The sequence below is a fragment of the Anolis carolinensis genome, chromosome 2 (assembly GCF_035594765.1).
Source record: "Anolis carolinensis isolate JA03-04 chromosome 2, rAnoCar3.1.pri, whole genome shotgun sequence".
NCBI classification, from domain to species: domain Eukaryota; kingdom Metazoa; phylum Chordata; class Lepidosauria; order Squamata; family Dactyloidae; genus Anolis; species Anolis carolinensis.
The window spans coordinates 134,614,839-134,638,298 of record NC_085842.1 but is presented as its reverse complement, the minus strand read 5'-3'; the positions used below and the strand labels follow the sequence as shown (position 1 = coordinate 134,638,298).

At 38.3% G+C, this 23,460-nt stretch overlaps 1 protein-coding gene across 1 annotated transcript in view; it reads left to right on the top strand.

Moving 5' to 3' along the window:
- Positions 1-23,460, top strand: part of grb2 (growth factor receptor bound protein 2) — a 67,134-nt gene that overhangs the window by 28,140 nt on the left and 15,534 nt on the right. The window lies entirely within an intron of this gene.

Below are 23,460 nucleotides of genomic sequence, written 5' to 3'. Positions count from 1 at the left end.
TAGGTTTAGGGAGAAAATGTAAAATACCTATGCAGGCTAAATTCCTACTAGAATTTTAGCTGTAAAGATCTGTAGTAGCTTTATGTTAATTTGCTATAAGATTCTTCATGATTAATATATTAAGGTAAGACCACTGTTATAGCCTTGATGTATATTTTAAATAATTTTGTCATCTCCTTTTTCTTCACTTGAAATACTGGTATTAATATGCAACTAGATCTTCAAAGCTGTTGAAAATATGAAGCAAGATCCATTTTGACTATTGGCTAATGAAGTAGTAGACTAACAGAAGGAAATTAAGATATGCTAAAATACCAACAATAATTTTGCCCTTTAGCATTTGAGCTAGTAGTGTGAGATTAATTAGCTCTCACTTGGGGCTGCCTTCTTCATGCTCTTTGTTGATAACATTTTCCATTAATTTATGCTTAGTTCAGATTCTTGACTTATCTTCACATTCATTAACTTGTAAAAATTAATTTTTCAAACCATAAAATCTGGAGATGAGCTTCATGTCTTGATATGGGATTAATATTAATAATAATAAAACTTTATTATATCCGCCCCCTCTAAAACAGGACTTGGGGTATCTTACAAAGAAATAAATACAAGACCAAGGCAAGAATAAAAAACATAACAGAATTAAAAAACATAGCAAACTAAAAATAACAGTATCATAGTAAAATACACAGATTAAATTTTTGCTGGATTTAAAAACATTTGCACCAGGGCAAAACCAGTTCAGGCCAATTGGTGTTTGTACAGTTGTAAAAAACCACCATCATGATAGGTTATAATTGGTCATTTCCGAAGTCCTACTTCCTCATTCATGCTTCCAATTCTTTCCTGAAGGTAGCTAAAGAGGCCCTGTCTGATTTCTTTGGGAAGGGCATTCCATAGCCGGGGAGCCACTACCGTGAAGGCCCTTTCCTGCATGCCCATCAGCCACGCTTGTGAAAGTGATGGGACTGTGAGAAAGGCCTCCCCAGAAACCTTAAGGCCCAAATGGATTCATACAAACTAAGTTAGCAGCTTTTAGCTCTCCGTGTGATGTTACTTCCTTGGACCTTTTAACTGAGATACTTTTCATAGGGCTTGGGGAGTGATGTCCTTAACATGAATTGGCAATCCTTACATTCAGGGATAAAAGTGAACATGATAGGAAGAAGAGGTGGTGATGGTAGAAAATGTATGTGTGCACTCTGATTTTGTATACTTTTACTAATTGCTTGGAACATTTGGAAAAGAAAATGTAAATTGTAAATGGTAATATACTCAAGTTAAAGAGTGCATAAGATTTCTTATCTTGATTCTACCTTAAAACCAATTACTTGCATGTCACCACGTTTTAAGGCTAAAGTATATAGCATCAGAATAAGAGAAAAGTTAGTTTTAGCAGGAATAAGCAAATTGTGGTTTTAAGGCTATTCTCTCAATTTCCCAAAGTGTGTTTTTCACCTCCTCCTCATAAATTGGTTTTCCTGGAAGTCTCTAGGTATGTGATTCACTTGTAGGTAGATTGCAAGTTCCCCACTTTTGTTTAATGGGGATGGGGGAGATTTTTTTTGATTTTTTTTTTTTGCTTTTTGAGATTTTCAGTCACCTTTCTGATCCAGATGTTTTAAGGCCAGATATTGACCCTCGGACCCACTGCAGTCACCAATCCCAGTTTAAATCTTATGGTCACTATTCTTTGTTCATTTGATCCTCTTCACTTCTGTTAGAACATAATTATTATGTGTAAATGACTGAGACTCAGTATTTTTCTTTCAGTTTAGATTATTTGTGGGGATAGTTTGTTTCACCATGTGATTTAGCAGGATTTGTTATAATATTTTCACCCAAAGTTTTTGTCTTCCTTGCGATGGACTTTAAAGCAAACACATACAACATATGGCCCACTGACTGCTTGCATCCTGCCAAGGATTTTGGATATCCTGCAAAATATAGAGAGGATATAAGAAAATAAGATATGAGTGCTTTGTCGGTGCATAACTTGTGCCTGACATTTCCCGGTGCTGCCCTGCTTAAACTGCCTTCTACTAGTCACTAATATGCCTGTCATGTAACATGGCGAGTGGGTTGCTGTTGTGCACTTTCTTCTGTTGGTCACATGACCCGTAATAACCAACCATCATCCTCGTCTGAGAGGAGTGAGAGCAGTTGTATTTTATTGTTGTGTTTTTGGTCATTACTGGTGTTGAACAGGTGCAACGAGTGCAACCATGTGCCAGCATTATGGGCAGAACATCCTCAGTGATAACATTTTCTTGCCTCTTCCTATGATATCAGAGATCCTTGAAATGTAAAGTGGATATTATCAACCAAGCCTACCAGCTTGTCAAAATAACACAACCTATGCACTTCAAATCCCATTCCAACATGGCTTTGATGACATAGCATGCATGACTGAGAAGCTTTCCTTTCCTCAGGGTCTATATAGTAGACTACGGAGAATGAGAGAGTGGCTTTTGCTAGTAAACATACAGTAGTTGTGTGCTGCAATTCCTGACAAAAGCCTCTTGGTTCTGGAGCCTTCTATATCTTACTCTACACAGACAGGGAGCAGTTACAAGAAAGCAACCTACCATATCAGGGCTAAGATTGTGTACATATTTACTGTAGCATAAACACATACCACTGTACTTAATTCTAAATCCCACATGGCATAACTAATTGTACAACAGGGTCCGTACCTTGACTTCACTCCACATGTGCATACAAACACCAGTGTGAAAGAAAGCTCTTTGAAGCTGCAGAACAATTGGCTATATCAATATTCTTTCCTTAAGAAAACTCTAAATTGGATAATAAATGACAAGATTAATCAGTAAGTGAGATAGTACAACATGCACACACCAACACCTACATTCAAGCAACCAATAAGCAGCATTTGTCTGATATGTTAAAGGAGATACAGGCAGTCCCCGAGTTACAAACATCTGATTTACAAACAACTCACAGTGCTTCATCACACTAGCGTTTGGATCCACTTTAAATCAACTTTAGCGAGAGGCCTTTAAACAGTTCAGCCAGACAGGTCCTGGGCCTCACCAAACTACAAACCACAGAATTCTGCAGGAGGCAAAAACTGGATTTCAAGTGGATAAATGCTCATGTGTGATGAGGTCCATAGTTACAAATGAGAGTGAGACAACAGGAAGTGAGATAAATCTACTCCTAGGAAGGGAATTTCACTCCTGGAAGAGTTGTCATAGGAAAAGGTGTCTCCACTGAAGCTTTATCACCAATCCTTGTTTCCACCAACAAGCCTTTTTTTTCTCAAAACCCAATTATCACAGGGACAGAAAGTGAGGTGAAATCCTCTGAATAGGCACAGACAGCAAAAAAAAAAAAAAAACCCTACCACTGGGATGTTAATCCTTCCCTAGGCTATCCAAAGTATATGTGTGTGTGTTGTGTGGCTGAAGTTAAACTTAAAAATGTACCTATTCTGACTTACACACAAATTCAACGTAAGAACAAACCTACAGGACTATCTTGTTTGTAACTTGGGGACAGCCTATACATCTGACTATAGAGCTGGTAGGAAGTAGAGGCTATATTGGAGCTTTCCCGGGAAATAGGGAAATCCTGGAAGAAGCAACTCCACTACCACCCACCCCACCCCACCCCACCCCACCCCACCCCAAAAAAAGCAACCAGCCTTTACTTTCTCTCTCCCATCCTCCTTCCCAGATGCCTTTAGAATTGTGGGAGAGGGAGGCAGGAATTTTTCTGCTTCTTCCAGGCTCTCTTAACATAGATTTTAGTTCATGGTGAGAGATCCTAGAAGAAATACCGTAATTCCTTTGCTCTCCTCTAATGCTTTCTCCCCTCATCAAGCCTCATTTGGAGTTCTCCTTTCTTGAACGAGATTGCTTTTTCTGCCTTGAGGGGAAGCATCAACGAGCCACCCTTACTGCCCAGGTATTGCAAAAAGCCCTTGGAGAGACTATAAAGTGTCAGTACTTCTGTTCACAAAATTACTATTAAAGTTAATATTAATGTTAAAAGCTGTGAACTGTTATAACTTTTTTTACATGTCTCTGAATTTTACCCTGTTTCTCAAGTTGCTCCTGACATGAAAAAAAAAACCCTTGACTTATCCATGAATTATATCAGATCTCTTACTTTGGTCCACAGACCTGCTCTCCGCGTGTACATGAGGTTGATGAGTATTTATGGTAGTTTTAATATCATCCCTGGTATCGTCAGAGGTGATATCCTTTATACAGTCTCAGCTATTGCAACTTAGCCATAAATTGCCAAAAGGCCACTTGAGAAGTTCGTACAAGTTTCCATGCACTGATTAAGAATGTCATTTTAACAAAACAAAAACCTCTAGATTGCTCTTTTGCCTTTTCTCTTGTTTCTTACCTTCCAATATTTATAACCAGTCATATATTATTCATTTCAAGCCCATTGAATTATTAGTGTAAAGGTTAGAAGAGGGAATCTTGTGACAGACAAGAATGATGGCTGTACTGATGTGTACAGAATGTAATGTGAAAATGTACTCTCTCTATGTGCATGTGTGTTTATTTTAACCGAAAAGGAAACAATATGAATTTTCCTTAGAGATTAGTTGTTACGTATTTGTAATGTCACAGTTTAGAATCATGCCAAGTTAACTTAGTTAAATTACATAATTATTACATGTGTGACAGTTTACTCATTGACAGTTTATCCGCAACCTGAGACAATTGAAGTAACTTTTCTGTTGTGAGTCCTGTTTTCACGCCTCTGCAGTTTTGCTTGCAGACTTTTGCAGATCTTATCCTAGGTACGTTTGTAATTCTCTTTCCTCATGTAAGGATGCAAGCTAAATCTTATTTTGTGTGACCATCCTTTTAATCAATTTATAAACTATAAATTTTGAAACAGAGTGTGAATAAGATTTTTGTGGACAGATATGGAGCCTTGTGATAGGAAGTGCTTACTCTGGCAGAGCACTGAACTATTGCTCTTATAACTTGCATCCCTGTCTTGGACTTGATCTCCCATTAATCCATCAATTCTGTCATTGGTGGAATTAAAATAAAGTTATTTATTTATTTACTACATTTATATCCCGCTCTTCTCACTCTGAAGGGGACTCAGAGGGATTACAAATCAAATGAACATACAATATATTATCAGCATAGCACAATATAAGCATTAAATTACTATATTGTACTATATCATTATATGGTAATATTATTAGTAATATTACATTTAATATATCTATATATATAAAAGGGTAATGAAATTTCGGCCTAGGACAAAACAACAAAACTACACATCCCAGAAACACTAAACTTGGCAGCACAACCCCTCATCCATGCTTCTACGTTCATACAACAAAAAGAAAAGAAAAATAAAGTCCTAATTAGAGGGAGAGGAATAATTGTTTTGATCCAATTGCTGCCAGTTAGAAGGCTAATCTCCGCCCACTTGATCTCCTAGCAACCCACTCAGCCCAGGGGACAGGCAGAGTTAGGCCTCTTCCACACTGCCTATAAAATACAGATTATCTGATTTGAACTGGATTATATGGCAGTGTAGACTCAAGGCCTTTCCACACAGCTATATAACCCATTTATAATGGACTTAATTTCAGGGGAAAACCTTTACCCTTTACCTTAACTACCACCAATTCCTCAATACTTTATTTCCCATACCACCATACTTCGCCACAGCAACGTGTGGCCGGGCACAGCTAGTAATATATAATTAATATTATATTGTATTAGTAGTATTGTATTCCATAATAATATTATTAATATTATATGTATATACAATATATTATATATTTGTAAATTATTGTAATTTATATATATATATATATACGTGTATGTGTGTGTGTGTGTGTGTGTGTGTGTGTGTGTATGTATATATATGTATATATAAAATTAGCATAGCATGTTGCTATAGCACAGGAGACAAGATGGAACTATCTTCCTGGCTCTCAGGTTGGTATGATGTCTTCCTGGCCCTCTCCTTCTTCACTCTGGCCTCAGAGTGGCAGTTATTCCTTGATGGGTGGGGCTCCCAACTGATGACACAGGAGACAGGTTGGTATGATGTCTTCCTGGCCCCCTCCTTCTTCATAAATATGACCATTTTATCCCAAGACTATAAAACACAGTTGCTTTTTATGGTGAATCAAATCTCATGTCCACCTGCAGCCTGGCCTTGGCTAAAAATGGACCATTTCCCCATTGATGTACATTTCACATGCATTTTAATTACAAAAGCTGTCACTGGCTGATTTGAAAGCATCTTTTCTGTAATAGTTCAGGTATCCCTAGGTCTCAATTGCTTTAGGACATGCAGCAAGAAATCAACGTGGTTAGCTATTTTTACATTTCCAGTTAATATGGTTTTTCTGTTATTGCTACATGGGGGAGGAAGTGAGCAGGTTGGTAGAGAATATCAGAGAGGAAATGAAGACACAGAATCACATAGCTGTGCTTAACTGATTAGAGCATGAGTAAGTTTTGACAACCATCATATTAAATACAGTAATATTTTTTATTAGTCAAGAGCTCATATTGTTTAGTGGCTTGAAGGTTGAACTGCAACTCTGGAAATCACTATGAGTTGAAAATGATTTGAAGGCACACAGCAATAAAAACTTTCATTAGAAGTAGTTATGTAAACTCAGCACTCGTATAATGAAGGGTGAGTGACTTTTCGCATTGGAGTCTGTGGGGTTGGACGAAATGACTCTTGTGGTCTTTCCCAATTCTATTTGTCCAGTATATGACTATGTTGAGGGTTGAGTTTGAAGAAAATAGAACAAACATTAACTCAACTGTGTGTCTGTAGCAAAAATATTATACAAAAAAATACTCTCTTGCTGGCCTTAAATAAATTTGGTTTTGAAATGGAAATTCCATTTGATTCCCATATTGAGAGAAGGGTCTTTATCTATCCCTTATAATTGACTGTGTCTACCTCCCAGCCCCGATTACTAGTATTTGACTGCTTGATGGAACATACTGATAGGAACTGTAACTGTGTCCATTTTAACTGAACTTTTTTTTACTGTTGTCTTATGAGGTTGTTTTTATTATGTTTGTTATGTTCATGCTGCTGTATGATGTTTTGACTATTGACTGTTTTTTGCACACATGTTAGAAACCGCCCTGAGTCCTCTCAAGGACATGGAGTGGTATATAAATAAAGGCTTATTATAATTATTATAATTATGGAGCCTCCGGTGGCCTAGGGGATAAAAGCCTTGTGACTTGAAGGTTGGGTTGCTGACCTGAAGGCTGCCAGGTTCGAATCCCACCCAGGAAGAGCGTGGATGAGCTCCCTCTATCAGCTCCAGCTCCATGCGGGGACATGAGAGAAGCCTCCCACAAGGATGGTAAAACATCAAAACATCCAGGCGTCCCCTGGGCAACGTCCTTGCAGGTTGCTCCTGACATGAAAAATAATAATAATAATAATAATTATTATTATTATTATTATTATTTTAGGACAGAATGTAAATTAATTACAATTGGTTTGTTCTCATCTTAACAAGAGTAGCATCAGTTATAGAAGCAAAACTGAAAACTTGCCTCATGGATGTGGCTTAATTTACATTTTAACTCCAAAGAATCAGATATAGAAAACTGGACCAATGTCTCTTAGATCTGAAGTATAAATATTAAAAACAATACAGATTTAAATAGTGGTATACTCTCATACTCTGTTGTTGTATTTTAATTTGTTAATCTGTTATCTGCCTCAATCCATAGGGAGAAATGGTTTGTTATTGTCATCATAATAATCATTTATTCTATATCAGTGGGATTGTCTTTATACTTGTCTAGTAAATTAACAAATGTCATCAACTGTTTTAAAATATATATATCATAGCATTTTGTCATTATGTAGAATAATCCTTTTCTTGTTTTTAATGCCCTCTATCCCCCTTTTTAAGTTATGTAGAATAAGCCTATTGCCAAAAAATATATACAATGCAGAGCTTAGTATTCTTCATAAGCAGCAGTTTTATTGCTTGGTTGATATTGTAAACATTAACAGCCATGCAACGTGATCTCATGCTTGGATACAAAATTAAAATTTAGTGTAACTTCTGGTCCCTATGAGGTAGATAGATACTTCTGCTTCATTTAAGAAAGAAGACGTTACAATGCTTTGACATTTAAAATAATTTCAACTGCATTGCCAATAAAATATATTTCAGTGTATTTAAGTCATATTCCTAGTGCTTTGAGGCAACACATACTATTTCAGATTAATCAAAGAGGAAACAACCTGGAAAAACATGTTGACTTGTTTAGGGAATGGAGGGGGTCCTAGCCAACGGTAAACCTTGAAAAGCAGCTTATTCTAAGAAATTGGCCTGTTATCTCTGCCATGCATTTCCATTTGTCTTGGAATTGAATGATTAGACAAAACTCCAGCTGTGTATGTGTGAGACAGATTACAGTAATCGTATTATTCTGATCTCGTTCTGTTAAGTGTTCTAGGTTTAGAAAGACTTTTTTCTTAACCCTTTTTAGTAGCTGCAAAGAAAGAAACTGTACCTGGCAGTGACCCAGTTAGGATATGCTTGTTTTTTAAAATATCTATTCAGGTAAACATTTTTGCAGTTTTCAGAAGCTGGTAATTTCTATTTTTAAGTCATTTGTATTCTAATTTCTGTTGCACAAAAAGTTATGAAAGAAAGGCAGTTGGAGAGCTTAGTAGTTTATTTTGAGGAATGCTAAACATCTGATTTTGAAACCTTCATTACATCTAAATACTGAAAACAGGCTAAATGTGTGTCCTGCTCTTTCAGTTTTGATCTCCAAAATCTAAAAATTCATAAAGGGGTGTGAAGGTGACATCTTCCAAACACAGCAGCATAAATTATTTTGATTTAAATTAGTTGATAGTATAAAATATATAGAGTTGTATCATAGTTACTTGAGAGAGTCCTATATAAGAAATTGAAGGCAATTCCTAATTGGACATCCTAGTGTACCCCATTTTTGGTAGATGTGCTGATTGTTAAAGAGAATGAGGAATATAATTTGTAAAACTATCACCTGCATTTATTTGATCAAGTACAAGAATAATTGCATTGTCCTGGGATGTTTATAAACACAGTGATGACTGGGGCATCTTGCAGAAGGATGGCTGTGGATATATTGTCAGCTGAAGTTGACATCTGTTTTACTTTGAAAAATGTATAAATAACCACAAATTACTTTTTTCAGTACTAGTTGTTCCACTACTAAAAACAATAGTTTTCTTTTCTCTTTATTTAATTACTATATTGTTTAAAATGGTGTTTTATTATAGAATCATATTATGTTTAATTTTTTTCGTTGATGATGCTTGTTTTCTTCTGAATGTATTTTATCTTGTTTTATTGTGGATATTTGGGCTTGGCCCCATGTTAGCCGCCCCGAGTCCCTGCGGGGAGATGGAGACAGGGTACAAAAATAAAGTTGTCGTTATTATTATTATTGTTGCTATTGTTATTATTCTCTTCCCCTCAGTTACGTTCTGTAGCACTTGAACTACATACATACAGTCCTTCATTATGTACATCTGAGGAAGTAGACTTAGTCTATAAAACAGTGTGTTACCAACCTAATTTTCTTAGCCTCTAAGGTAAAACAAGATCTCTTTGCATACTTAGATCTTGGATTACCATTGCCATGTCTTTGAATTCTATTTTATTCAGTGATTCAGAATTAAAATTAATTATTCTAATGTTACACATTTAAAAAGACATTCCAAGCATGTTATAACACCAAATGGTAAAGCACAGAATATTGCTCAAGCTGCTATTGTTTAGTGGTTTAGTGACTTCTCCTTAAGGAAGATTACATGGAGAAAACTGGGACTGCCATAGAGAACGTTGGAAGATAGTGCTATATGGTGGATGGGGATGGTAGAGAATTCTGACTGTCTTTCTGGATGGGAATTTAATTGAGGAAAACTGCACCAATGGTTTTTATGTGTGCCTTGAAAACACCTGATGGAAAGTAACAATGTAGTGCATTCTTGAGCGATGATGGGCAGAACAATGGTGGAGAGAGAACAACTGGTCTACCCTTCCTCGCTGTAGCACCATGCTGAGAAGGAGAAGACAAGAGCTCCAGGTTTAAAATGCCATTCTAGGTTATTTGGCTTTCTCTGTTATTGAAACATGTCACCCTCAGATTAGTTAGTCTCTCTTCCTCATACCTGTTTCTATCAATATGTTGTAAACAGATCCTGAATGACTTCTGTGTGAAGGCACATAGAACACATTTATTTCTATTTAACATTTTCAGAAGACTAATAGGCTCCATGTACGTTAATACTCTAAAGGCACCAAATCCTGACTAATTTTGGAAGCTAAACTGAGTCAGTTATTGTTAGTAGTTTGGATGGGAGACTGTCAAAAATTATCAGGTGCTGTGGACTCTAATTCAGAGGAAGCAACTGGCTAAGAAATTTCTGTGAAATTCATATGGTTGCCATACATTGACAAACAGCTTGAAGGCACAAACACAGACACAATGGGATCCATGTCATATTGGTTTGTGAAATAGCTATGCCAGTCTTCATTATTCTGCATTTAAGTGGCTTTTTATCCAGTACCTGTTATTGTGAAGGCACCAGCCTTATTTACCCTAGCGCAAATTTACTAAAGGCTCGGACATCAAAATAATTGAGAAAGTGGCCTGGAATATTTTCCTCCATTCTTTTTCTTCACATCAGATGTCTTAATATTTTTTTTTCTGTGGAGACTGAATTATGTTGCTTCTGGCAGTTGGAGGCCCAAACAGCTAAAGGGCCAGAGTTTGAAGATTCCTGACTTAACAGCATTCATTAAGTTTAGACTTCAGCTGATTTCATGTTATCAATCAGTCTTATCCTCTTACAAATTTTGTTTGTAGTAAACCCAAGAGACAGTTGTGTTTGACTGTAGATAGGTGAAGCACAGTGCTTAGGTGTTGCTTAGAGATAAAATAACAACTTATCTGAGTGTAAATCTATCACTGTTTGAAGAATAGGGGTAAAGTTCACAAGATAAAGACATCAAAACTAAAACATATATGGAAACCATAATGTGAATACAAGATTTCATCTGACCAGAGCAAGTGACATTCTTGAGGATTACTACATATGCTTAACTTGACTATAACTAAGATATAACTAAACATGGACTAATTTACACAGTACCCTATGAAAGGCTATATTCCTGACTATCCCTTTTAAATGAGGATTGAGTTTGAAATAAGGAAGGATGTTCTGTCTTCTGCTTCCGTGATAACATCCTGAGTGCCTTAGCTAGTTGTAAAAGGCTGATGTACTCAAACTGCTCAGCAAACTCTGCCTACTGGTTAGAATGTTCTGCTTCCTTTTTAAAAGAAACTGTGGTGGTAGTGGGCAGAGTTCTTTGAATTCAGTGTGTAGTTACGTTGAGGCCTGAGCAGCTTTAAAGAAACTGGCATTAAAATAAGTAAGAATTAGCAAGGGTATCTGAAAGGAATAGAAAGCAATTAATCATAAAATTATAATATGGCTCTAAATGTATCTGTTCTTTTAATACCCTTGGGGGTATTTTATTTATTATTATCACCATCATCATTACCATCAAATGTGTGCAGGCTATTTATTTGATTTCCTCTTTGGTGATTTCCCCCTTTTACCATTTTGACCTTTTAGACCAGTGGTTCTCAACCTGTGGGTCCCCAAATATTTTGGGCTTCAACTCCCAGAAATCCTAACAGCTGGTAAACTGGCTGAGATTTCTGGGAGTTGTAGGCCAAAACACCTGGGGACCCACAGATTGAGAACCGCTGTTTTAGATTTTAACTGAGTTGAAAGTTTTTAGATATTCATCCTGAGTTCTTTATACACCTCTCATCTCTCTTCCTCAGTGGGACTGTCCAGAATTGTCCCTTCAGTATCCCATTCTTTAAAACATTCCAATCCATCATAAACTCCCTTCTTTCTTGGTATTTCTGACTAGGAGATCACGTCAACAATCTCTCTGCTTATGAAATCAGCTTTCCTATAATGTGTGTCTGACTATGTTTGGCTTATCCATTCATCTGTATAACAAACTCCAGAAGAACATGTTCCCTCTCACCTAAGGACCCCACAACTTTTATCTTATTAACCAGGTCATCTCTTTTTGTTATGATCTCTTTGTTGCCTCTTCCACCTTCTGGACATGTGAGGAATTTGTTTGACCTTATATTCTTGGCAAAGTTTGACTTCCATCAAATACAAAGGTTTTTGAAAGCTCTTATTTCATCTCTCCTTTATGAATATTTTGCCATTTATTTCAGGAAGGTGCCATCAAAATCCATTGTTTGGCTAGCATGGTCTGTAGTAGGCAGAACTCCCTAGAATGACATTCCTATTGTTTTTTTCCTCTTAATTTTTACCCATATGCTCCCAGCCTGGCTTCTAGGATTTAAGTCATGGATCTTTTCTCAGGTGAGAACATCCTTGATATATAATGCCATTCCTCCTCCTTTCCTTTTTTGATCTTTTTCTCTGAAATAGGCTATAACCCTGTATTACCACATTCCAGTCATTACACTCATCCCACCAGGTTTCAGTAGTGCCTATTGTGTCGTATCTGTTAAGAGTTCAAGTACAGTTTGTTTATTCTCCATTCTCTGTGCATTAGTGTCAAGACATCTCAGATCACGGGCTGTTTCCCCTAAATGCTTTTTTTTTAAAAAAAAAGTTTCGATCTTGCAGCAAAAAAAAAATGATTTGAGGAACAAGACATTCTTAAAACTAGTAAATTAATATCCTGAGTCCTTACTAGACCAGTATTATTTTCTAACTCAGCAGCTTTTGTTTTATAAACCCAATGTAACCTACACGTAACAATTTGTAGCAGATAGTTTTGTTTTTGTTTTTCTATGTAGGAGTTCTTAGCTATATTACTTTTTGCACAAATGCTACCGAAATATTGAGGAAAATGAGAAATACATTTTGCATTCAACAAATTGTCTGCTAAGTGTGATGAAAATTGATGCATAAGGGTCGTGTACTAGTCATGTACTAGCGGGTTGAATAAAATGAGAGGTCTGATATAATATGGCTATTGAATTTTGTGTTTAACCATTTCTAATGCAATCCTTGTCTGTTTTCATCTTGATGTTACACATCTGAATGAAATGTAGCATGTATGATGAGGACTGCATACCAAGTCAAACAGAACCTTATCTTTGTCTCCCCCTTCCATTTTCAAAAGGATAAAGAAGGATCCAAACAAATTTCAATATTGCATCTGAAGTGAGGTTTCTCAAATGTGTTTTATTCCCTGTATGTGAAGAAAATATGAAAGTGGACCATATTGAACTGGTGTTTTGTAAGAAATCAATGTGTATTTGGTGGGAACAAGAGAGGGGGCCTTCTCAGTGGCTGCCTTTTGACTCTGGAACTCCCTGCCCAGGGAAGTCAGAATGCCCCCCTCCCTGATCTCCTTTAGGCGGAAGGTTAAAACCTTTTTATTCCAGTAGGCTTTTAAAGAAGGAGGTTTTTAAGGTCGTCAGAGTCTGCTGTGATTTTATATGCTTTTAATGATGTTCAGTACTGTTTTAATACAGTAGAGTCTCACTTATCCAAGCTAAACGGGCCGGCAGAACCTTGGATAAGCTAATATCTTGGATAAGGAGGGATTAAGGAAAAGCCTATTAAACATCAAATTAGGTTATGATTTTACAAATTAAGCACCAAAACATCATGTTATACAACAAATTTGACAGAAAAAGTAGTTCAATACGCAGTAATGTTATGTTGTAATTACTGTATTTACGAATTTAGCACTAAAATCTCATGATATATTTAAAACATTGACTACAAAAATGCCTTGGATAATCCAGGACCTTGAATAAGCGAGTCTTGGATAAGTGAGACTCTACTGTACTTGTATATTTGTATATTTTAAGTTGTATTGCAATGCTTTAGTTGTGAGCCGCTTTGAGTCTCCATATGGAGAGAAAAATTGGGATACACTGTGCCCTCACTACTTCGCGGTTCACTTTTCGCGGATTCGCTGTTTTGCGGTTTTTCAATAAACTCTAAAAGACTATTTTTTATTAATCATAAAAAATACAATTTACAGCCTAAAGAAGGGAAGAAGGAGAATCCAAAGGGAGAAAAAAGGAGCCCAAGCGGCAACAGGAGGAGGCGGCGATTTATCAACACACGATTGGTTGATAAAGACTTAAATAGTGTATAACTACTAAAATAATGTATTAATATTAAAATAAATCCCTACTTCGCGGATTTTAACTTATTGCGGGTGGTCCTGGAACCTAACCCCAGCGATAAGTGAGGGAACACTGTATACATAAACATAATAATCTCACCTTGATTAGGGCAGTAGAGCGCACTACGGTAGTCCAACTGCGATGTAACCAAGGCATGTACCCCATGGCCAACTCTGACTTATCCAGGAACAGGTGCAGGTGATGCATTAGCTTTAACTGTGCAAAAGCATTCCTGGTTACTGCTAAGATATTGCCCTCAAGGTTCAGAGCCAAGTCAAGAAGCACCCCCAGACTGCAAACCTGTATTTTCAGAGGGAATGTGACCCCATCTAACACAGGCTTAATCCCTATTTCCAGGTCTGTCCTTCAACTGACCAGGAGCACCTCTGTCTTGTCGGGATTAAGCTTCAATTTGTTTGACCCCATCCAGTTCATTACAGCTGTAAGGCACCGGTTTAGCACAGGAACTACTTCCTTGGAATTAGGTGGAAAGGGGTAATAGTTGGGTGTCATCCACATATAAATGGCACCAAACTCCATGATGACCTCTCCCAGCAGTTTCATGTATATGTTGAACAGCATGGGAGACAACACAGAGGACAGGAGCAGAATTCAAAACGCTCTTAAAAGACTAGAGAGATGGGCCAAAACTAACAAAATGAAGTTCAACAGGGACAAATGCAAGATACTTCACTTTGGCAGAAAAAAATGGAATGCAAAGATACAGAATGGGGGACGCCTGGCTCGATAGCAGTACTTGTGAAAAAGATCTCTGAGTCCTCGTGGACACCAAGTTAAACATGAGCCTACAATGTGATGCGGTGGCTAAAAAAGCCAACGGGATTCTGGCCTGCATAAATAAGGGTATAGCATCTAGATCCAGGGAAGTCATGCTACTTCTCCATTCTGCCTTGGTCAGACCACACCTGGAATACTGTGTCCAATTCTGGGCATCGCAATTGAAGGGAGATGTTGACAGAGGAGGGCAACTAAAATGATCAAGGGTCTGGAGAACAAGCCCTATGAGGAGCGGCTTAAATAACTGGGCATGTTTAGCCTGCCAGAAGAGAAGGCTGAGAGGAGACATGATAGCCATGTACAAATACATGAAGGGAAGTCATAGGGAGGAGGGAGCAAGCTTGTTTTCTGCTGCCCTGGAGACTAGGACGCGGAACAATGGCTTCAAACTACAGGAAAGGAGATTCCACCTGAACATCAGGAAGAACTTCCTGACTGTGAGAGCTGTATGGCAATGGAACTTTCTTCCCCAGACTGTAGCAGAGGCTCCTTCTTTGGAGGCTTTTAAGCAGAGGCCGAATGGCCATCTGTTGGGGGTGCTTTGAATGTGATTTCCTGCTTCTTGGCAGGGGGTTAGACTGGATGGTCCACGGGGTCTCTTCCAGCTCTACAATTCTATGATTCTACAGAGCCCTGGGGGGACCCACAGGCCAGTGGCCGGGAAGTTGCACCGTCTTCTGAGACTGTCCCTCCAGAAAGGAACAGAGCCATTGAAAAACAGCACCTCCAACCATCATCCCAAAAAGGCAACTCAGAAGGATACCACGATCAATGGTATCGAAAGCCTCTGAAAGTTCCAGGGGAACCAGTAGGGACACATTCCCCCGTCCAGTTCTCTGCGTAACGCCCCCCCCCCCCCCAAGGTGACCAAAGCTGTCTCTGTCCCATAACCAAGCCTGAAACTAGACTGAAATGGGGTGCTTTGAATGTGATTTCCTGCTTCTTGGCAGGGGATTGGACTGGATGGTCCATGAGGTCTCTTCCAACTCTACTATTCTATGATTCTATGATCTAAATAAACAACTTTCATCTTGAGCAGAAGGCAGGATATACATTCAGTAAGCAAAAGAAAAACTTGTGTAGTAAAATACCACAATTTGTTTCAACTGGACTGAGGGAAGTGCAGGCCACATGCAGTTCTAGTATCATTTTTTTGTCCCTAAGTTGATTTTTTTAAGGATTTTGCTCCCATGTGCTTTTAGAGGAGTGTAAGGGAATTTGCCGTGTTTTTTTGGGGGGGGGGGGGTGCTGGGTCATTTTAGACTATAGAACTTTTTCAATAGCAAGTGATTTGGAAGTTAACTTCAGGGTCACTTCTTGTTTTAAAAGGGAGTTCTCTGAACTTAAAACAGCTGATGGGAGTGAAAGCATGGCAAAACCACTTCCCATGTCCCCAGGGGACATTCATAGTGAAACAAAATTGCCTTTTTCCCTGGTGGGTTTGCAGCAGAGAAGTGTAGCCCTCTGAGGTTCCCCTATAATTGCTCATCCTAGGTTTAGGCACTGCTACATTAGACAATCAGACAGTCATTGTCAGACTACTTAACCATGGAGCCAGTGGTTCCAGCAGAGTCCTATTTTGTCCAGACTTGTGATTCTAACTGTTGTCTAATTTGCCCTTCCAAAACACCTTCAGAGTTTCTAAGCAATAGCCCTCCCCAAGCCTTTTCCCTGTTCCCAAGAAAAAAGGTGGGATTGTATTGATAAGAGCTCTCTTATCAATTTAGCAAACAGACAGGGTGCAATTTTGAGTGCTCTTAGTATTACTTTAATGATAAGCTGAATACAGACCAAGGCCATCCATCACATACAGGACAGGCTTCAAGTGTAATTGCTAAAAAATATATTCCCTCTCATCCAGAAATGTTCAGTTATAAAAGAAACAGTTGCTTTATATACTTACCATCGATTTGGTTACATTAATAACTGAGTTGACTTTCCTTTCGATCTTTAGGAACTTTACTCTGTCTAACACCCACCAAAAAACCAATTATCTCTCTAGATTGGTTCAGGCTTGATTTCTAGTTTTAGGCCTATGCCTTTAATTACATCAAGTCCTTTAATATCATAATCTGTACATTTAGCGTTTCTACTTTCTGTGGTTACTGTGATTTATGCAGTAAAAACACAGTGATGGCCATAATGACCTCGCACATAGCATATATAAACATGTTTGAAAACCTGTAGCAGTGTGCTTATTAAAAATGAAGGTGTTTGTTGTTCTCAATTTCTGTCAAGTCAATTTCAGCTTATGCTGACCCTGTAAATGACAGAGCTCCAAGTCAACCTATAAGCAGCCCTACTCAGGTTCTTACAGATTCAAAGCCATTGCTTCCTTGATTTGAGTTTGCCCATCGGTAACACAGTCTTACTCTTACTCAGTCTGCCTTACCCTATCAAAGTTGTCTTTTCTGGTGAGTCATGCTTCTCATGATACGTTCAAAATACAGCAACCTTTAGTTTAGTCATCTTGGCTTCTGGAGAGAATTCAGGCTTTATTTGTTATAGGTCAAATACATGGATCTTTTTGGCAGTCTTTTTGTATCTCTAGAATTATTTTCTAGCACCATGTTTCAGATGAATTGATTTTCTTCTTTTTGGTTTTCGACACAATGCAGCTTTTACAACTCTATATAGAAATGGGAAATTTCATGGTATGGACAATCCTAATTTTAGCATTCAGTGATGCACTTTTAAACTTCAGGAAGTTGTCTAGTTCCTTCATAGCTACTCTTTCAAGTCTTAGTCTTCCCCTGAATTCTTGACTGCAGTTACCATTCTTATTGAATTGTGGAAAATCTCTGTGGTACAGAAAATCCTCACCTGTTTCAAAGTCATTATTTCAACTTCAAAATAATGTAAATCATTTATGATTATTATTTTTGTTTTCTTAATGTTCAATTGTAAAACTGTTTTTGTAATTTCTTTCTTGACTTTCTTAAATAATTATTCTAATTTTTTACTATGTTCTCCTAGAAGTATGGTGCCATGTGTATATTGATGGTCTTTTCTCCAATTGTCATGCCTCCTTCCTCTGAATCTTATCCTGCTTTACATATGATACGTTCAGTGTACAAGTTAAATAGCTAGGATTATAAAATGCAGCTATGTCAGATCCCTTTGCCAGTTGGAAACTACTTCATTTCTCTATATTATGTCCTAACAGTTGCCTCCTGTCATAAGTTTGGATTATGCATCAAGACAATCAAATGTTTTGAAACAATGATTTCTTTAAGAGCCATTATTGGTTTTGCATGATCAACACAATCAATGTATTTACTGTAGTCTATAAAGGACAGTTTGATTTTCTTTTGAATTTTTTTGATGTATTCTATTATCTTACACATGTTTACAATATGATCTCTAGTTCCTTTGCTGAACCCAATTTGGTTATCTAACATTTCCCATTTCTTATATACTAAAAGTATTTACTTGCTAGAAGAGGAGGAACTACCTATAATTCCATAATCATGTGCAGATTACATTTGGAACTCAGAATCTCTGCAGGATGGAGAAACAATTAAAATGTTATGCCGCAGGAGACTCGTGTTGGAGGACGCCTGCTTGATGCCTTGACGCTAACATGCAGGGTCCCTAAGGACTAGGCTTGTGCATTTCATCTGAACCCCAATCCATTTCTGCTGGCCGGGTAGCAGTAGACCCCCGTATCCATTTTCGCACGCCTCCCAAAAACAGGCAGGTAGCCGGATAGCTGTTTTGTACCACAGCCAAAAAATGTAGCTAGATCGGGCCCATTGACAGTAATGGGAAGGCTCCCAGGGCTCTCCTTCCTGTCATTTTAAGCAATGGCATTGTTTGTCCTTACATCCTTCATTAAGACATGGATTAAAAAGATTAGGGTTAAAATGACACTTTTTCTGCTATATTTTCCCTTTGGTCTGTAGAGGAGACCTGGGTGCAATGCTTCATTAAAGCTGTTTCTACTATAGAGAAGACAGGTGCTACAGGTGGTACAGGTGCACATGCTCTCTCCCTGCACGTAGCTTTCCAAGGCATTTTAAGGAAGCTTCCTACTTCCTAGGGAAGGAAGAGCGATGACGTGGAACTATCCTACCCTAGACTTCCTTTAAAAATCCTCCCTTTTTCTCTTGATTTCCACTGCAGGCCCTGCCTGGAGTGGTGCCTTTTCCCCCTTCATGCCTTTCTGCTTCGGGTTTAATGCTTCCTTAAAGCTGTTTCTAGTTTCTACTCTAGAGGAGAGGTAACTAGGTAGTAGTAGCTTTCTGAGAATGAAGCTTTTCTTTTTGTTTCCTGGGATTACTATTAATAATCATTTAGAAGTATTTTCTGAAGGAGAGGACAGGAGAAGAAAAAGTAGCTAAAGGGGTGACTCTCCAAGCCCCCAAATGTGCGCACCCTACCCACCCATCCCGCATGTTCTCAATTCCCAGTCAGTTTCACTAAATAAAAAGAATCAAGAAAATAACAGAAAATCAAAAAGAATCAAGAAAAAGGCCAAGCCAAAAAATACACTGAAGCCAGGGTGCCATATAGGGGAGGAAGAGCCACAATCAGCTGCCATGTTGTCCCATTACAGATGGGGAAAAGTTACAGCTGGGCTTTTGACATTATGGCCATCCAGTAGAGCCAAAGAAGCCAGTTTGGCCGAAGTAAAACAGCTAAAATGGATCTGTGTACAAGACTACTAAGTCTACCTCCTGTGCTATTTAATTTCTACATAAAACCACTCAGAGAGGTTGTCTGGAGCTTGGGGGTTCAGTTACAATGATGCCCAACTCTTCTTCCTTTCCACAACAACCAAAAGATTCTGTTTTGTGTTCTAAACTGGTTCCTGTCATCAGTAATGAACATGATGAGAGCCAGCATATTGAAAATCCATACAAAGCAGAAGTGTTCCTGGTCAGTCAAAAGCCAGATAAGGAAATAAGATTTTAGCCAGCAGATGAGGTAACATTACCTCTGAAGATGCAGGTCTGCAGCTTGGGTGTGCTCCTGAATTCAGCTCTGAGCCTCAGCAGTGGCCAGATGAGCATTTGCACAGTTGAAGCTTATGTGCCAGCTGCACCCATTCCTTGAGGCATCAGACTGGCTGACAAATGCCTTTGTTACATTATGGCTGAATTACTGTAATGCGGTCTATGTTGGACTGCATTTGGAAACTTCAGTCGATCTAAAGAGCTGCAGCCAGATTGTTAACTGGGCCTGGCTACAGAAAACACCTGACTGCTGTGTTGCAGCATTTTCACTGGCTGCCAGTCTGTTCCTAACACAATTCAGTGTACTGTTGTTGTTTTTCCTTATAAAGCCCAGTTCAGCTCAGATCTAGATTATTTGTAGTTTCCCTTACAAACCGGCACATGCTTTGAGATCTGCTCGGGAGGTTTTTCTCCCCACCCTCACAAGAAGAGGGTAGTTGCCCCTAGGCTCAAGAACTCCTATCCCCAAGAACATAGGCACTCTCCCTACTTTCTTTTTGCAGACCACTAAAGATTTGTCAATTTAGACAGGCCTGTGATGACTAGCTATAAGCCCTGTTTCACCAAAAAAAATAAGCTCCTGGTGGTGCAATGGGTTAAACTCTTGTGCTGGCAGGACTGCTGACCAAAAGGTCGGCGGTTCGAATCTGGGGAGCGGGATGAGCTCCCATCTGTCAGCTCTAGCTCTCCATGCAGGGACATAAGAGAAGCCTTCCACAGGATAGTAAAACATCAAACATCTGGGCATCCCCTGGGTAATGTCCTTGCAGACGACCAATTCTCTCACAACAGAAGCGACTTGCAGTTTCTCAAGTCGCTCCTGACACGAAAAAAACAAAAAATGAGCTTGAGCTTTCTAATTGTTGTGCTGGGTGTGCAAGCGCTTTCACTGTACATGTTTTAATCTGGTTTTAATGCCATGATTATTTAATCCCAATTAACTTTTTGATCTTGTGGAATTTTATTAACACATTTTAAAATTTCTTGTAAGTAATTTTCCAGCCCCAGAAGAAAAGGATGGATATAATTGTTCTTGTCATCATTATTCTTCAAGACTCCAAGCCTATTTCTGTCACCTTTTAATTTTACTTCTCATCTATCCTATTGATATGCCATCAGTTCCTTGGATTTAGTGGAATATGTTTCTTGTTCCTTTTTGTTGTCATCTTTTATTTCTCTGCATTGATTGTTATGGTAGTTCTCTTTGTCTCTGGTTACTAGTTGTTGAATAGTTGCATTCAAGGTTCTGATCCTATTTCTGTCACCGTTTGCTTTTGCTTCTTGCGTGTCCTTAACTACTTGAATAGTTTATAATCTATTGAGGCTTCTCTTTTTTTGGCTACAGATAGTGTCTTCTTGCATTCTTCCCTGACAATGTCCCTGGCTTCAGCCCAGGATTCTTCTAGCTCCCAATCAGTTAGGCTTCATAGTTCAAATTTGTTCTTTAAATTACATTTAAATTCTACAGTTATTGGGTTGTTGTGTGTTTTCCGGGCTATATGGCTATGTTCCAGAAGTATTCTCGCCTGACTTTCCAGAAGTATTCTCTCTCTACTTCTGGAACATGGCCATACAGCCTGGAAAACACACAACAAACCTGTGATTCTGGCCATGAAAACCTTCGACAAAACATCTACAGTTACTGTTTTTTAGGTTGTATTTTGCACAACAGTCTACTTTACATTTTCTCTATTTTTATATTAGCAGTTCATGGACTGTGCCACAATCCTTCCTGGTCTTGATTTTTCAGACAGAATGGAGCCTCTCCATCTCCTGCTTCCAATTTTGTTGTCTATTTGTTTATCATGTTGGCCATCAGGTGGTGTCCATGTATACAGTCACCTTTTTGGTTGATTGGAGAATGTGTTTGTGATGAACAAATTGTTGGTATCATAGAATTTAGTTAGTCTTTGTCCTACTTCATTCTCGGTCTGCTGTTTCTTGCTATTTCATTCCAATTTCCTGTTGAGAAGTCTTGTTTTGGTGTGTGATAGATTCTCTCAGTTTCTTCTATTAATACCACTTGATTTTTTGTTATATTTTCACTTCCTGAATAAATCATTGTATAGTTATCTTACTCAAAATATCCCATTCCTCTCCATTTTAGCCCACACACACTATGGTATGGCAGGGGATTGGACTGGATGGCCCATGTGGTCTCTTCCGAATCTACGATTCTACTATTCTAAGTACTGCAATGTTTATATGTTCCATTTCTTGTTTTACTGTGTCTAGCTTCTCCTGATTCATGCTTCTCACATTCCATGTTCGTATAATGTGTGGGGTACAGCTTCAGATTTTCCTTTTCCCTCCAAACCTGTCAACCATTGAATGTTCTTTCTACTTGAGGTCAGTCATGTCATTAGCCACCGTGCTAATGACACTGTAATTGCCCTCTGTTGTGCTCCAGTAGCTCACTGGGAGCTATCTAACCCAGGAGTGTCATCTTCTGATGTTATATCACATTTTATTTTAGGCTGTCTCATCATAGGCTTTTTCATAGCTAAAGATATTCAAAAGGAGGTTTACTGTGCCTCCTTCTATGCAGTACTAACAAGTGTATGCTATGGTGCTATTGTTGTTGCCTCTTGAGTGACTCTCCCCCAGTGTTTCCCACCACCGTTGATGCTGCCCAGCAGCTGTTTGGCACATTTAATCTGGCTTCTCATCAGAAGCCTCCCTAAAGTGGCAGACCCTACCAGACCCTACTAGCAGCATTGTTTCTGTCAACGCAGAAGTAAATTTGTCAGCAGACTTTAATCAGAGTTTTACCCTTCAATTCTGTATTTAACACTGATGATAAGCATTGCTTTGTTTTTTAGGCCATCATTGCTCTTACAATATTTCCAACAGTAAATGATGTGATTGTTAGTAAATTTAAAAGTCTTTTAATTCCCTTGATGCACATTTATTGAGATAATCTGAGTAACTATTTAGTGAGATATTTTAATTGAGTGACAATTAAAACATGCAGGAGATTCAGCTAGGAGCACATTGAACTAGTTTTGAAAAGGGAAATACTTGTATAAGAATGTAAAGCAATGGAACTCTGACTCTCTTGTGGTTGTTGGTGATATCATTTTCTCCATCACATATTTGCTGATATATGCCATGGTTTCATTATATAGTGTACATGTGTCAAGCACAAGGCCTGCAGGCCAAATCCAGCCCACCACATAATTTTTTATGGCCCACGAGGCTTTCAATGCCAGGGCAACAAAGTTACATTTATACAGTCTTACAATTATAAACTGGCCTTTGAAGACAACCGTAAGGCTGACGTGCCCCTGGGTGAAAATGAATTTGATACCCCTGATATAGTGGAATACTGTTAAATTGGACTAGGATATGGGATACGTATTCTGTGGTCTAATAATGACATGTGAACTTAGTAAATGTACCAATGACTTTTTTGTGTTATAAACATGTATTCTTTCTTTGTGGTAAGAGTATCTTGTTCCTCTATTTGTCGTGTG